The sequence below is a fragment of the Colius striatus genome, chromosome 15 (assembly GCF_028858725.1).
Source record: "Colius striatus isolate bColStr4 chromosome 15, bColStr4.1.hap1, whole genome shotgun sequence".
Classification (NCBI taxonomy): Eukaryota; Metazoa; Chordata; class Aves; order Coliiformes; family Coliidae; genus Colius; species Colius striatus.
In genome coordinates this window covers 2,811,405-2,827,362 of record NC_084773.1, presented here as the reverse complement: position 1 = coordinate 2,827,362, position 15,958 = coordinate 2,811,405, and positions in this window count along the sequence as shown.

Sequence of the window (15,958 nt, the reverse complement as noted above, 5' to 3'; positions counted from 1 at the left end):
CTTCAGCAGGTCACCCCCAGCCTGTCCTGGTGCAGGGGGTTGTTCCTCCCCAGGTGCAGGACTCTGCCCTTGTCCTTGTTGAACCTCAGGAGGTTCCTCTCTGCCTAATCTTATACCATCGCTGTAGACAGTACAGGCAGAGTGAAAACTTCAGTGATGAAATACAGCCATATAGGAAACCACTATATAACTACAATATAATCACTCTACCTACATGGATTAGCAGATGACTATGGCATTGCCACCTTTTCCCATGGCTCACATCATCTGCTTTTCTAATGTAAATGCACAGCACACTCTTCAAATGCACCGAACCTCACAACATTTGTACTAATGCTGTTGAACCACCCTCTGCACTATTTCATGAACCACGAGAACATTTTAATCTGTTGGCATTTCCTGAACTAATATAATATTACTGCTGCCTGAGTCAGAGAGGTTGCATTAGCTGAGTACCTTTGCAGTGGATAACTTGTGGCGTCTGTCTTGGAAATAAAAGGTTGCATTACACATTGATGACTGAGCTCACATGCATTTCATTTAATTGGGTTATCAGCACTTGGAAAAAAAAGATATCTACCTTTCTAGGAAATTTCCATGATGTTAGATTATATTTTTAAAAGCCTGAGTCGTGTTAGTGTGTATTGATTCATTAAATTAGCATTTTCTGTCACAATGGAGCCCTTGAAAACATCACCTGGATAAACAGACATTGTTTAAGATTTACTGCTTTGTTGAAATCCTAAGAAAGTCTGTTTAGATGAAAATATTCTTTACCTTACTGTATCAAACAGCACAATGCAAGAAACTCTTTTGCTGTGACTGTATATGCCAATGGTGAGATAGATCCAGTTACTCGTATGTATCACTCATCTAAAATTGATTGACTGTCTGAATCTTGCATCTTTTCCTTACCACCACACATAACAGGTATGTATTTCCATCCTAAGGCATTTATTGCTGCCATTGAGTAGAGGAACTATTCTGCACAAAGCCAAGGTTTCATGCTTTTAAAAGGGTGTGAGAGCTCCTACACAGATGATTTTGAAATTAGAATTAGGAGCTAATTTCAAATACATTTGCAATTGCTATGGACACACCAATTCATCCACACAGTGCATCTCGAGGGTGAAGGCTAAGTTCAGCTTTTAAACTATTTACAGCAGAACTGAGAAATCATACTTTAGCCTGTTAGTGGAAAAGTGGTTTATAAAGGCAGTTGCTGCTTACAGAGCAACAATTGTAGATGGAGGTTGAGTGAGAAGACTGACAGTATGTTATTTTAACACTGATATAAGGGTATATATGTCTTGCAGCAACTGCTTCATGACAAGATCAATGACTTTTTGGGTATCAACAGCTTCAGGGTCTGAAGTTACAAGTCCACAATGTTGTATTAAAAACAAGCTCTGTTTCATTACTGTAAAGATCAGTGTTGCTTTGTGAGGGCTCGAAGATTTTAAGATGCTGAAGATAAACGGAGGCAGCAGAAGGGAAAGTAACTGAGATCCTCAGACTTTAATCAGTTTTAAATGTGCTCTGGAGGTACCTAAACAGATGTGGTTGTTAAGCTCTCTGTATCAACAGTTCTGCTCAGTAGTTAAAATACTCCCAGGGAAGTACTTCAGAGTTAATTGATGTGGTGTCCCTCCTAATAGTAGAGGAGAGATGGAAAACACAAGCAAGTGTGAGTTCTTTACTCAGGTGATGGAAGGAGACAGCTCCTTAGTTCCCTGCTCCCAGGCATGAGGAGTGGATTGAGGCCACCCAGGTCTTTGTGCCAGGTTTCCTAAGGCTCTGACCCAGGCTCTGTGGCACATGCAGCCTCAGGCTCTTGGTATGCTCAACAAAGACCTTCCTGAGTCCATCAGTGGTTGCCACTATAGAAATACAAAGGCAGTTATTTGTCCCTAGGAAGCTCCAGAGCACGGTGTGTAGACACAAGAATCCTGCTCATGTGCTTGTGTCTGAATGACACCTGAACAAAGATGATGCAGGCAGTGAACTTGCTTTCCAGCATAGGTTTCTGCCTCAGGGACCTGGTAGGATTTCAGATCTGAAGCTCCCAATTCCTATCTGGGGAAAGCTTGCAAAGCTTTCAAGTTTCTGGAGAAAACCTCAGTGGTCTACACTGAGATTTTCTTGTGTTGTCCTAATCTTATTAAGTTCTCTGGCATGGGGATTTCACCCCTTCCTGCTCTGTCTCTCCATGTTATTGCAGTTGCTTATTGTTTGTAGGCATTCTCAGCAGTGCAGGGCAAATACTACATTTCCTCTTTGCATTGCAGCTTTTTGACTTTTAATGCTCAGAAAATCAGTAGCATATTGCAAACAAAGGATGCTTTATCTCATTATTACTAGACTAGGAAGCCAAAATGCTGGAGAAATGAGAGAGCTAGATGAAGCAATTGGGGTTTATTTTTGCTTTTCCCATTCTTTTATTCTTCATTTAATTTAAATATAAACTTGTGTTCCTTTTGTAGTTTGTTAAAGGCTACTGACTGTACTTTTACTTTATTGGTATCTTGAATGGGAAACATGTTTGTTACTTTGAGTGCCAGGGAGCTGGTTTTGCAGCGATGCCATTAAAGACTCCATTCGCTTTCTGTTCCGTGATAGCGCTTTCCTCTCCCAGCACAAGGGGCTTGTCAGCTCAGCCCCTATCACAGAAATACAGACAGCAACAAGAGTCTTTGTGGGAGTCTTTCCTTGTCCTACCAAAGTAATATGTGCAACAGTGCTTTTCCACCTTTTTAAGGCTTCTCTTTCAAATCCTCGCTACCCATCTCTTGACCCATTTTGTTCAGTGACCAAGTCGAAAAGGCTCCGTGTGCTGCTGGTGGCTCTTGGATCACTGTTTCAGATCTATAGTTGCATGCAGCCAGTTTTACTATGCTCAAACCTGCTTCCCTGCCATTCTCCTCAGCCTCAGCCCCCACAGGAGTGATTACACATGGTAAAGTTACATAGCTATAGAAATGATGGCATTAGGATTCGAGTTGGTGAAGCTGTAGCCAGGCACCAGCACTATTAAAGCTTCAGAAGTGCAGCAGTTGGCAGGTGACAGAATACAGTGCCACATGTCACCTCTCCACTCCTTGATTCAGACTGTTTTTAGCACTTGGATGGTGGCCTTTGAGCAGATTTTGCCATCCTGACTGCTCTCTGTTTGCCCTGTTAGAATAAGTCAGTGGTGCCAAGTGATGGTGAGTTGAGCTGAGAAGGCTGCTGGGTGTTTTCTCTGTGGGGTATCCTACAAGCAGCCCCTCCTCAGAACCAGAGTTGCTCTACCATTGACTCATATTCTTTTTGCTTGACAGTACCTGTTGACACTTACGTATGTGAGTGATTCAACTGAATGTGCTCTCCTCCCTCTCACTTATCACTGCATGGAAATTGGACATTCTGCATATGAAAATTACAGGTTACTGTGAGTTGTGTTCAAAGGGGTGATTCACAGAACAGAATAACAGGCAATTGTTGCTGGCATCTAGCAATGACTTCATCCCATGCTGTTGTTTCAGCAACAGAAAGAAGCTTTATCTAGGATGGGTTTCTGACCCTCCACATAGATTATTTTCCCCTCCTTTACTTCATACTTGTCCATGGTCCTTTTTTGGTTACTTTGAATCCTTAAAAGCACAAGAGTAAGAAGTAGGTTGCACCCTCAGCTTTGCATCAAATGCTGGAGGTCCCATTTCTCTTTTTTCCTTTGATGTCCTTGGGCCAGACATCAGTGTACTGAGACACTTTTGCTAACAGCTTTGCATCACGCTGTGGGAAGTCAGGAGATGATATCACCTAGGAATGGGATCAGGCACAGAGCTGAAAGGCAGCATATACAACCTGCAAGTTAAGTATTCAGCAAGCAGAGGGAGGTGGATGGCATTGACAAACCAAGAGGGTGGGATGATTCTCCCCATGGTGGCACAACAGCAGAAAAACTTGAACTTGTTGAGTCAGTACTGGAAAGACAAATGGTCTAAGAGGACCACCCAGTTGGCTTTCCCTCATAGTCAGTTCAGGGATAGAACCATGGTGGATGCACATGTGTGACCATCAGCAGCCACTTTGCCTAAAAAAGCTGCCTGATGAAATATGCTTAACAGTGATTCTTATGAGCTGAAGCATTTACAGCTAGAATAGGGCTTTTTCAACTCAAAATCAGGTTATCTGCTTAGTGAGGCATTAATTAGCAACCTGGAGTCACACACTTTTGCAGAGTATTTCTATGGGTTAAGTATCAGCTGAGTTCTTCACAAGGAGCTCCTTTTGAGAACTACCACCCAACCCCAAACCCTGTTTCTTAGTTAGCAACTCTGCTTCCAGAGCTGATGTCTAGGAGACAAGGGTAGAGAGCAAATCCACCTTATATTCACTTCTCTTTTCTCAAGAGAATTTTGTAGCAGATGTAATGCTGCACCAGCATATGTCTTCTCAAGCCAGGATATTTCATTGCATACTAAGAAAAGAACATGGAACCTGTGTTTGAGATCCATAAGGATGATCCTGGCCAAAATGTACATTGCTGTAGAAATCTGTATTTCCAGACATGTATATACTTACAACAGAGGCCAAAATACCCCAGGAAAACCTTCCCTCTAAATGAAATCCTAAATTTACCTTGAGAGGATGAATCTCCAATAGTCCCAAAGGATTTTTCACCTTTTCCTAAATGCCATAACAATAATAGTTCAAGCAGAAAACCTATTTAAATCTTGGCTACAAAACCCAAAGGTTTGGGTTATCTGTAATAAGTCATGTATACCAAAATAGACTGTGTACAGAACTGAATGGTTGCAATGCAGTACTCTGCAATTTCCCTTCAGCAGGGAAAAAATGTTTCTACCTAAAAGAAGGTATTGAGCAGTCCTTTAGCAAAACCTCCTGAATGAAGCAGCTTGGACAGGCATCTTTTGAGATGAAACTGGGAATTATTGCACTCTAATATCTGTACTGACATTACACTTGGTATGACACTCATGGACCCAAGTTCAGTTTCACTCCAAGCTGTCACGTCTTTGTGGGAATTTTTCCACCCTGGAGTGATCGATGTGTTATAGCACAGACTCAGCAGCACATAGCTCCTCCTGAGAACTGCATGGTTAACCCCCTTCGAATTCTGCTGGAAATCTATCCCTCAATAATGCCACGAGACAGTTTGTGCAGATTTCATTTCCTTCTGCCACCAGATGGCACTTGCAGTGGGTTTGTGTTGGGAAAAGAAGTGTATAAGCTCTCTAAGGCAAGGCATTAAAATCAATTTAAAAGCAGAATGATGTTTACAAACAAGGCTTTTGCATAACAAGGGTCTGCTTTCTTTGCCAGTTGGATTCTGTAAGAACTGAGAGGCAGTGTTTCATCAAGCAGCATACTTACTTTCTACTCTTTAGAGCTGTGTGCAGACCTTGTCAGGAGTTCTTCATCATTTTGCATCGAAACAGTGCAAGATGGAAAACAGAGTGTCTGAATTACAGTTTTGCTGACCTGGAGTTCACAACAGGATGCTGTAACTGCTCTGAACTGGAATCTGCCTGATGAACAATGTCATCAGCACCTTGCTGATGGAAAAAGAAAGGAAAACAAGAAATGAAAGGGGGAAGAGGAATAGGAAGAAGGGGAAAAGGAAAGGGAAAGAGGAGGGGAAGAGGGAAAAAAAGGAAGGGAAAAGAAAGAAAAAGGGAAGAATAAAGTCTGTTGCCAAATTACAGCTGTGGTTGCAGCAAGCAGAACAAGGACTTTGCCTGTTCTATTTTTGAGTGTGAATATTATAGAGATAAATCCCTTTTTGTCAGGAACTCTCTGAAATGATAACGAATAACAAAACAAAGGCCTGCAGGATTTCACGCTGAGCTTTTGCTTTGGGAGGGACCTGCCTTCAAGGAGAATATTTACATTAGGTAAATGCTCCACACTGGCCCTTTTAGAATATATGGCAGATGCAGTGACAGAGATTCATGGAGTTTAAAGAGGAAAAAACCCTGACAGACAATAACAGAAGCCAAAAAGAAGTGGGTTGAAACCTGCTCGTGGTTGTTGCTGCACCTTTTTGAAAGCCCTTTTTTGTTCCCAAGGACTGAATGTATTTCATTCCACACCAGAAATTGCTGGAGATCTATTCTAATTGTAGATTTATAGCTAGCATCAAACAAAGAAATGACACAACAACGACTTTTTGACAAACCTTAGCTGTAAAGTGAATTTTCTCCAGTGTGAAAGAGAAAGGCAGAGTCTTCCCAGGCCATATATTAAAGTAATGAAAGCACTATGTTCCTCAACAGATATGAGCAAGACAAACACAACTGTGAGATATTTCCTTTACATTGCATTCTGGAAAATATCTTTTTCAGGTGAAAGGTAGACCCAAACATTAATAATACATCTTTTTTCCTGTAGTAATTCAGCAGCTAAATGCAGTAAGTGACTTTTATATGCCTGGATCACCCACTGGCAAAACAAAGCTTGCAGTTAACAGCCCAGTCATAGTATTCCTCAAAGACAGGTTTCAAGATCAGCCACTCACCCCAAAGCACTTCATTACTGCCAGTTTCCTTCAGTACTACTACATGCTACTCACATGAATTAATTCAAGATACAGAGGACAGTTCTGATTACATGGGGCTATGAGATAGAAAGCTCAGTACAAGAAAAGGCTTTACATAGAGATCAGGATTAGCTTTTCCATGTGGGAAATGGATCAGATCTATCACCTAATTTAAACTGCACCTTCTCTACTAAGAAGGTAACAGCATTTCCAAAGGTAGAAAGTCACTTAATTGTCATTACAGAGAAAACAAAGTCTCCTGAACAGGTTGAGGATTGAAATACTTATGAAGAAAATAGAATTACCTCCTGTGCCCATTCCAGAAGAGTGAGGGCAGTGGTTCACAAGCTAACACACTTCTTCAATCCAAGTTCTTCCCTTGTGATTGAACCCTGAAGGGCACACAGACACTGAGGCCCCCACAGATGAAGAGAAGAATCTACCACACGTCAGGTCCTACAGATTTTGCTGGTTTGGACCTGGTTACAAGCATAGATTAGATACCATTTTCTTCTTTCCTGTTATTTGGCTCCTTATAAACCTTTGGACTATGTTAGCTGACCTGGATTTTGTAAACATCATTTCCATTTGTTCAGAGCTTTTGCCTGACTTGAATGAAGGACAATTTCAAGGAGACTCTCTAACACCCAGGCATTGCATTTCTATGTATTGTTCTCACTGTGTGTGGCAGGTCAGTAAATCTCCTCCACACTGACGTAGACTTTCGAGGGCATGTGCACTGGCCACACAAATCTCACAGAACTGGGTAGCTGAGGAGCCTGAGCACAGCAATTTATCCTTGTGTGATTGATGTTCCTTGGGAAAGCCCAAGAAGCACATTACTTCAGAGGGTTCCTGAGCTCAGGAGAACCCACAGCAGTTTGTCACAAGGTCCCAATCAGTTCATTCCATATTGTTAAAAGTCTAAAATCTCAATTCTTATTGAGGGACTGGGACTTTGTTACTATTTGTTGCTATTTGTAGAGTTTATTTTGTTGCAGTGCTTCCCCTTGTGCTCCAAGGGGAACCCTCTAAACACCTGATTAACGCTTTGTTGCAGATCACAGTGATGATTTGCATCATTACCCTCCTCTGGATAAATGGCCCAGGGAAATTTTGATGAAGTAATGTGCACAAAACAGCCTTGTGAAAAACAGCATAGCTAGTTCTTTTGCATCTCCAGAACTGCCATCTCCACCTCTTCTTTGCAGAAGCAGCACATTCCTTTTTCACTTTTTGAGCAGAATTCCAGTTCATCTTTTGAGTGAATCAAGTTACTTTTGCCCTCAGATACTCATTGAGAGGGGCAGTTCTGGAAGTTCCTTTGTCTTAAGAAAAACATTCCCTCTGGCAGGCTGTAACTTCCCACAGAAGTGTTCACTCAACACTTTGCTGCCAGAGTATTTTGTCATTCCATTGGGCAGGTTTTCAGTCTGTGATAGAGCCTCCTCTTGAGCCATGGTTCAGTTACGGGGAAAGAAGGACAAAAAAAGTCCCTAAACCAACCACATCTTTTTGAAACAAATTGCAACTGGAAAGAACCTAGCTGGAAAAGCTTCCACAAATCACTGCATTTTTCTCAGATCTCTAAAAAGCGAGTGGGGTCAATGTTTTTAGGGGTTCTGATCCAAGTGAAGCTTTTACTCTGTTCATACTCCCCAGCACGTGAAGAGCCCTGTTTGTACAAGCAACAACTGAGAGAACTGGAGATGCACTACCTTGGTATGAAGCATTTTCACTGTGAGCCTCTAATAGTAACAGGAAATGAGCAACAAAAGCCACACACTTGGTAAGGACAACATAACCTTGAGACCAGAGTGCCTCAAGTACTCACAATGTTTTGTAGCCCTTGCTTATGCAAGACAAGGTTCCAGTAGCAAGAATAGAAAGAAGGACACCATAATAATAATAATACTTTTTAAAAGCAAGTTTTGCCATCACTATTTGGCAATTATGAAGCAGCAAATAGATATTTTTTTCATGTTAGCTTTGACAGAAATAACTCCCTTATCTCGAAACCTCCGTAGAGTTCAATAGAGCTTAACTACATTGCTCTAGGGCTTCTCAATGCAGTTGCAGTACAAATGCTCATAAAATGGAGAGAGGCTGAGGAGTTACAAATAGGAGTTTGAAGATCAAGTGATAAAGTACTTTCCAAGGCTTCTAGGCTGCAATTGTAAATAACAGACTGTTACTAATGACACAGTCCAGCATCAACACATTTCATCCCCTCCTCTATGCTTCTCAGCAGTATGAAAGAGAAGGGATAAGAAAAGGTTGATTCTGTCTGACCTTAGCCTTTTATTGTTCAGTTTTTCATTTCCTGCTTTTGAATCTTTGCCTAAGACATCTCGAGGTTTAGCACTCTTTCTTTGGACAAGAAGCAATTGAAGTTGATTTATCTATATTGTGATGTATTTTCTTTTTTGGAAAAGAAGAGCTTCCAGTCTGAATTTGCAAATCTATTTTTAAGTTTTGCTGCAAATAAAGTGAAAGGACTTAAATTTCCATCAGCTGTTGTCAGTCATAAAGCTGGGGTATGGTTTTTATTCCTTGTTTACAAATGAAAGGTTATTTCTCCTTCTCTTCAAATATATATGTGTGTGTGTGTACATACACAAACACACACACACACTGTCTTGGATAGCAATATATTACTAGTTTCTCCCTAGAAAAATAGTACAAAAGTAAATAGTACAAAAATCTGAACAACTGCAGACCAGTAGAAGTGAAAATATGGTGAGTCAGAGCAAACATAGACTCTTCTAATTGGATTAGTACAAATATATCTTAATGACTACAGGATCATACACTTACTAATTTTCTCATGGCATAAAACCAACTGATGGGCAGAGACTGAGTTTCTCTTTTTCACCTTTTCACAAGTTTCTTTGTCGGTCTCTAGGTCACCTTTTTGTTCAGAGTGGGGACAAAGAGTAATGTACTCTGTAAATAAATATACTGTAGGCAAGGTAAATAATATACCTCCACCTTTCAGGCAAAATGGCCACTTCTCTTGCTCTCATTAATACTGAATGATGCAAAGCTGCCCTATGTTTGCTATAGGTCCACATTTTAAAGAGACTGTTTTCTCAAGTATGTACCCAGCTAATTTTTGTCACCCACACTCACGTTAAATCTAACTACATGGGCCAAGGTGGAGATCTGTGTGTGCCTCAGGTTACTCCAGAGCTGCAGGTGCTGTGGCTGCCAGCACAGAGCTGTGCCTGAGCTAGTTGGCAATCCTGAGGACTGGGCTCTCTCTAGCTCAAGCAGAGAACACTGATGCAGATCCTGCACTGCTGAGACCAGAGATGGTTCTCCACAGAAGGTTTCACCACTTAAACATAATGGCATTCTTTGGGGTCTTTGCCTTGTGCCATTTTATTAGCAGTAAAGCATTTGTAGCCTCAAGACAGTCTTTGCAGACATATGCATTAGAGCATCCATGTTGCAGTTACAAAGATGGAAATTTGTTACCTTTTAAGGCAGAGTTTGGAGATGGGCTTGACATAAGTGGCACTCAGTAGCATCCTGTAATTATTTGCTAGTGACCTGTTCTAGTTGATGGGTGCCTGCATTACCATTGCCCATTTCTAGCTGCTAACATATATTAAAGAGTAAAATAACATATTTCTGTGTTTTAATCTTGAGAAGACATAGTGGAGCTGTCCTAGGGATGCTGTACAAGTAGAAAAACAGGTGAAATGCTCCCCATCAGTATTAAATCCAGTTAGGTAACACTATATCGAAGGTGGTCTGGACTGGATGAAAGGATCAGGAACCCAAGATTTCGTGATTTATATGTTGTTGCAATTCATATGAAATGAGTAAACAGGTTGCTTACCTCCAAATTTTGTTGATGACAGGGATTCACTAAAGCACCCAAACACACAAAAGCATTCTAGGTGACAATAACAGATTAAGCTTCTTTCATAATCTTCATTTTCAGTCACATAAGTGCTTCCTGACTGATCTGTACATCTGTCTTTGAATACAAACTGTTTAAACCATTCATAGGGATACAAGATTTCAAGAGAAGATGTTAACAGTTAGGAGATATGGAAATGTACACTACCTAAAAGGAAAGTCAAGGCTGAATTTTCAAGCATTCAGAAGTTATTAAATGCTGTAATTAGGATTATCCATGCAACAAATTCTTCTCTTTCATCATATGCATTATGAGACGCTCTGCTTTCAAATTATTTATGATTGTATCCGCTGGATTCAGATGGAATGAACAGAGCACACATTGGAAATACCATTTGATACTAATTTTTCAGGATGTTTCCCCATCTTTTAATTTTTTCAGTATTTTGACTTCTCTTTGAAGGCAGAATTCTTTTCCTAATGTAAAAATTATTGCTATGCCATCCAAATGAGTTTCTGTTCGTAGCATCCTAGTAAGCAACATACCAATTACAGCTCTGAAATGAGAAAAAGAAATTAATGGTAAAAACCAATAGTTTAGGTGTCCAATTTAAAATGCCTGTGGCAAAAGAAATATATAGTTCTGAGGACTTCATGTTTTATCACAGTTGCTTCTTCTGACGTCTGTCACAAAGGAAGAAAATGATCCTGGGACAAGAGTTAGAGGGGCCCATTGGGAGAGCTTTAAACTAGATTTGGAGGGGAAAAAGGGGCAAAACTGGGCTTGGCAGAGAGAAGCCTGGGAGACAAAGGGTAATGGGTACAAGCTGGAACATAAGAAGTTCCAAAGAAACACAAGGGAAAGCTTCTTCCCTGTTGAGGTGAGGGAGCACTGGCAGGGGCTGCCCAGATGGGCTGTGGAGGCTCCTTCTCTGGAGACATTCCAACCCAGCTGGGTGAGTTCCTGTGTGCCCTGCTCTAGGTGGTGCTGCTCTGGCAGGGGGGTTGCACTGGATGAGCTTTCCAGGTCCCTTCCAGCCCTTAAGAATCTGTGATTCTGTGAAAGAACAGATTAAAGCAGACTTTCTTTGAAGTGTACACACTTTCCCCAACCTGAAAACAAGACTGACCAAACGCCTCTGCATTTGGGGCAGGCAAGGGAGGAGAGGCAGAGGGGGAGCCCTTTACATTAGGAGTGTCTTGACTGTTTAGAGGTCAGTGATGGTGATGACAGTGTCCAGTGTTGATAGATAAGAATCAGGGGGAAGGACAGTAAGGCTGATGTCATGGGAGAGGTCTGTTATAAACAACCCAACTGGAATGAGGAGATAGATTAAATATCCTATAGGCAGCTGGGAAAAGTCTCAGGATCTCCCTCATTATCATGGGGCACTTCAACTTACCAGATGTAAAAGATGCAAATACAACATAGAAGAGAACAGCCAGTCCAGGAGCTTCCTGGAGTGTGTGGAAGATGATTTCCTCATGTAGCTGGTGAGAGACCCAACAAGAGAAGTCACCTTGATGGACCTGGTTTGACACCATCTCCCACAGCATCCTCCTGGAGAAACTGTTTGCCCATGGCTTGGATAGTTATACTCTTTGTTGGGTGGACAACTGTTTTGGATGGTCAGGCTCAGAGAGTGGTGGGAAATGGAGTCAGGTTGACTTGGCAGATGGTCACTAGTGTGCTTCCCAAGGCCCAGTGTTGGGGCCTGTTCTGTATAACATCTTTATCGGTGATCTGGATGGGAAGATGGAGTGCAACCTCAGTCAGTTTGCAGATGACATGAAGCTTTATGGGAGTGCAGATCTGCTTAAGGGCAGGTAGGCTCTTCAGAGGGCTTTGGCCAGGCTGAGGGCAATGGAATGAGGTTCAACAAGGCCAAGGGCCGGGTCCTGTACTTGGGCATCACTAACCCCAGGCAATGCTACAGGCTAGGGTAGAGGGGCTGGAAAAGCTGTCAGAGAGAAAGAACCCAGAGCAGTTGATCAACAGTGGCTAAATATAGCCAACAGTGTGCTCAAGTGGCCAAGAAGGCCAATGGCATCCTGGCTTGTATCAGAAACAGTGTGGCAGCAGGACCAGAGCAATGGTTGCTGGGCACTGGTGAGGCCACACCTCAAATACTGTGTTCAGTTTTGGGCCTCTCACTGCAAGAAAGACACTGAGGGGCTGGAGCCTGTCCAGAGTCAGGCACTGGAGCTGGGGAAGGGGCTGGAGCACAAGTCTGATGAGGATTTTATGAAGTTGTAATTTTGGGAGGGTTTTATTTGTTTACTTTCCTCTTTTAGTATTCAGCCTTGTAATCTGATGTCTAGGGTTTTCTGGCCCTGACAATAAGCCTGTGCTGCTCATCTTTATCTAATGTGAAGTATTTTCTTCCGGCACTTATCTGCTCTTGACACGAGGTATTTGATAGTGTAGCATACATTTTTCTCCTTCAGTCACACTTTATCCTACAGCTTAAAATATTACACTTTAATGAAAGCTGTCCTGCAGTCCAACTCTGATTTGGCTTCCATCTCAGCTTAAGTACCAAGCAATGCTTTTCTGTACCATTTTATAAGATAACTTGTTTAATTAATAGAGGAACAATTACAGCTGTACTCAGAAATTCTTTATATTTATTGGTAAATTAGAATTATAAGGTCAATTTAGCCCCTTTTTAGAAATTACTCACCACTTTCACAGCAAAATTTCTGGATTAAAATTGTCTTGTTTGGTTTCACTCAGGAAGATTAATTTGAGTAGAAAAGAGTGTCTCAGTGCTGTTCCAAAGCTGTTCTTAAGCCCCATGCTCAATATGAACAATCATAAAGTGAATTTTAAACAATCTCCTTTTGAGCTTCTTTGTTCTAACTGGTCATGAGAATCCCTGTGATTACCCTAACCAGAAAGCTTCAGTAGCTCAAGGTAAATTTATAGTCCATACACCCTCAGGAAATTTAATACAATGGAAATCACGTTTGTCTGACCACAGATGAGAGTAAACCACTGTGTAAGTTCCTATCTCTCACCAGCTTCACAGAGAAGCACTCATCTATTGCCATAGTGCACGGTGCAGTAGAATGACAAACTTCCACAGCCCTTCAGCAGATGCATACATGCTTTTTTCTTGTTGGTGATCCTTCTCTATAGTACTCCCCAAGGCTCTTGCCCTGCTGATACCCAAGGGCTTACAAACTGCTTTGCAGCTCCTCTACAGATCCCACAGGTGCTGCATTTGCAAGTGCTCCCCCTTCCTTCCACTTTGCCGGAGTGCAGCATCTGCCCCACAGCCCACATACGTGCCCCAGAACACAGTGAGCCCTGTGTTCACCGTGCCACTACCACACCAAATCTGTGGGCTGTGGCTTTAAACAGTGCACTCTTTCCTTTACAAGCCCATCACTGATTTTCTCCTCTTTTCCCAGAGAAGCAGCATGTTGCTTGCTAATTTATCCCCCATTTTTATATTAGAGCTGCTTAAGATCTTACATGAACAGTACTTTTTATTTTACAGGACATAGAGACAGACATAATCCTTGCTCAAGGCATTTGCACAAGGGGACAAACTCTTTGCCTACCAACATTCCCTAATATCTCTTACCAGAACAAGATATATAGAGAGAACTGACAGAAGCCTGCAAAAATAGAAAAGAAATACTTTTATGAAAGGCTTGTTAGAGTTAACATCTTGGTTAAAATCTGGTACTTAGATGGATTAGCTCTGGACTAAAGTTTACAGGTGAACTTCCAGACTAAACTACATAACCTGGAAGAGTTAATTTATCACTTCTTTCATAAATCAGAAGGCAATTCAAGCAAACAGTAGTGTTTGATACACCCAGTATCAGGGCTTATACACTTAAATTTGTGTTTTCTACTGCCTGGTGTATGTGCCTGAAAACACAGTCTGTAGTTTTGTCATGCTTAGCTTGTGAGATTTCAAACAGTTTATAAACCCATCAGGGTAAAAACACAGCCTAATTGCTCAAGTGCCATGAAAGCTATACAGGCACTGTGTGGTGATGTGAGCAGTACTCCTAAACAAAGGGCAGAAAACTCCAGGAATGACCTTAGAGATGGTCAAGTGTTCTTCTTTTTCAGAAGAGAGGCTGAGGTACAATTGAGAGTGTCTCAACACTTATGTAAGACAAAGTCAGTGCTATTATGATCATGTTTTACAAGAGATTACTGTGAAAAAAAAGGTTTATGATAGGAAAAGGCATCAGGAAGTTTTGTGCTTGGAAGTAGAAATCAGATACACTGGAAAGAGAAATCAGATGTCAGGTTTTAAAAGTGGGTTATACGTAAGCAGGGGAGGGGAAAGAACAAGCCAGGATCATGGCAGATTCTAAAAGTCTTCAGGTCTTTAAGGCTGTGCTGCCTTTTGGGATTTTAATACCTTGAGCCAGGTATGAGCCTTGGGGCAGTCTGTGACTGCTGGGACAATGGTCCAATGTGATTTCTCTTGCCTTCTTTCTCCAAGGAATCTTTGAAGGCTACAGAGAGTGTCAATTTTTCCAGTGTAACTCAGCTGATTCCCCACCATCAACCCACCAGAGAAGAAGGAGCACTCCTGGATGCCAGTTGGCCACATGGTGTGAAAGAGGTTGGTACCTACAGATAAACTCTAATAGCAGGATAAAATGCCTTACTGTCTAAACACAACCCAGCAAAATCAAGGAGAGCAGGAGGAAATTAAAGGGGTTGGAGAGCAAGAGAGAAGTGCAAGCAAGAATGAAGTGACTTCCAAGAGAATTTTTGAAGAGAGAGAAGGAGGGCAGAGCTAAGATTGAGCACAAATCACGGCATGACTTCTGGGTCCTTGGTTTTTGTATTACACTGACCTAATTAATTTTACATGGAAAATATGTATGAGAGGCTTTTCTCTGGTCTTGCCTGAACTTGGCAAAAGACCCCACGACTTCAGCTGTTTGCTGACTCGTGGCATTATCAGCCACACCAAACCACTTTGGAAATGGGAATAGCTTAGGGTTTATACAGTACAATGAACTTTAAACTGACCAAACCTTCCAGTGAGACAGGCATATTGCAAGTGCAAGAACCAGCTTCTCAGTAGAGCATGTGCACATCCCACCAGCAACAGGGATATCTCTTTGGAGCCCCATCAGTCACTGGGATGAATATCCCTGCAGTCTGCTAGAAAACACCAAGCCTTGAGACAGCCTAAAATTAAGGCCACTCTAAGGTTTTTTTCCAGAGTGGGATATGGGATATTCATGCATTCCTAACACTAAGTTAGTAAGAGAATCCTACTTACTGAATGAGCAACACTTCCTTTTGTATTTAAGTCTTCCTTGGAACTTCCCCAGGCAAGAATGAAACACGTGCTGCTCCTCATCTAAGAGTGGGCAGTCTGAAGTAAGATGATAGCAAGTAACAAAAATGCTCTTTTGGTTAACTTTCACATTTAAAAAGGTTAGGCTTGATGTCACTTAATTTTCTAACTGAGCAAATCTGAACAAGCTGGATCTGCTTTTACAATCTGTGTCTTACACACAGATAGAGACTTAATGTATTATTGATTCCATGAA